This window comes from Phycodurus eques, chromosome 1, assembly GCF_024500275.1.
Source record: "Phycodurus eques isolate BA_2022a chromosome 1, UOR_Pequ_1.1, whole genome shotgun sequence".
In the NCBI taxonomy this organism is placed as follows: Eukaryota; Metazoa; Chordata; class Actinopteri; order Syngnathiformes; family Syngnathidae; genus Phycodurus; species Phycodurus eques.
Genome location: NC_084525.1, coordinates 34,911,351 through 34,912,852, shown reverse-complemented (window position 1 = coordinate 34,912,852; position 1,502 = coordinate 34,911,351).

Below are 1,502 nucleotides of genomic sequence, written 5' to 3'. Positions count from 1 at the left end.
TTGAATTGTCTGAAATTTTTACCATACTAATGTGGTATTTTTCTGTTATCATCCATCCATCCATCTTCTACCGCTTATCCGAGGTCGGGTCGTGGGGGCAGTAGCTTTAGCAGGGACGCCCAGACTTCCCTTGCCCCAGCCACTTCATCCATCTCTTCCGGGGGGATCCCGAGGCGTTCCCAGGTCAGCCCAGAGACGTAGTCGGCGGAGTCTAACCCTCACCGGAAAGGAGTCCGACTTACTGCCGGATATGTGGACCAAACTCTGACTCCGGTCGTACAGGGACCGAACAGCCCGTATCAAGGGTTTCGGTACCCCATACTCCCGAAGCACCCCCCCACAGGACCACCCGAGGGACACGGTCGAACGCCTTCTCCAAGTCCACAAAACACATGTAGACTGGTTGGGCGAACTCCTATGCACCCTCGAGGACCCTGCCAAGGGTGTAGAGCTGGTCCACTGTTCCACGGCCAGGACGAAAACCACACTGCTCCTCCTGAATCTGGGATTCAACTTCCCGACGAACCCTCCTCTCCAGCACCCCTGAATAGACCTTACCAGGGAGGCTGAGGAGTCTGATCCCCCTGTAGTTGGAACACACCCTCCGGTCCCCCTTCTTAAAAAGGGGGACCACCACCCCAGTCTCGTCCACTGGGGTGAACCCCAACATACAGGCGCCGAGCCGGGGAGCAATAAGTATACCCACACCTGCTCGGCGCCTCTCACCGTGGGCAACTCCAGAGTGGAAGAGAGTCCAACCCCTCTCGAGAGGACTGGTACCAGAGCCCAAGCTGTGCGTGGAGGCGAGTCCGACTATATCTAGTCGGAACTTCTCGCACACCAGCTCGGGCTCCTTCCCTGCCAGAGAGGTGACATTCCACGTCCCTAGAGCCAGCTTCTGTAGCCGGGGATCGGATCGCCAAGGTCCCTGCCTTCGGCCACCGCCCAGCTCGCACTGCACCCGACCCCTATGGCCCCTCCCACAGGTGGTGAGTCCATGGAAAGGGGGACCCACGTTACCCTTTCGGGCTGTGCCCGGCCGGGCCCCATGGGTGCAGGCCCGACCACCAGGCGCTCGCCTTCGAGCCCCACCTCCAGGCCTGGCTCCAGAGGGGGGCTCCGGTGGCCCGCGTCCGGGCAAGGGAAAACGTAATCCAATCATATTTCTCATCATAGGGGTCTTTGGAGCCGTGCTTTGTCTGCTCCCTCACCTAGGACCTGTTTCTCATGGGTGACCCTGCCGGGGGCGTGAAGCCCCAGACAACTTAGCTCCAAGGATCATTGGTACACACAAACCCCTCCACCACAATAAGGTGACGGCTCAAGGAGGGGTTCTGTTATCATAATGTGGGATAAAATAAAGGGCAGTGTTAACGGTGTGTCACGCTCTCATTAGCCTCAGTTTTTTGGCCAAGTTCCCAATAACGCCTCCTCTCTACATTCTGTGTTTTCATTCGATTCTGGATCATGGAGAATTTAATCTCTAACTTCAAACATTAACT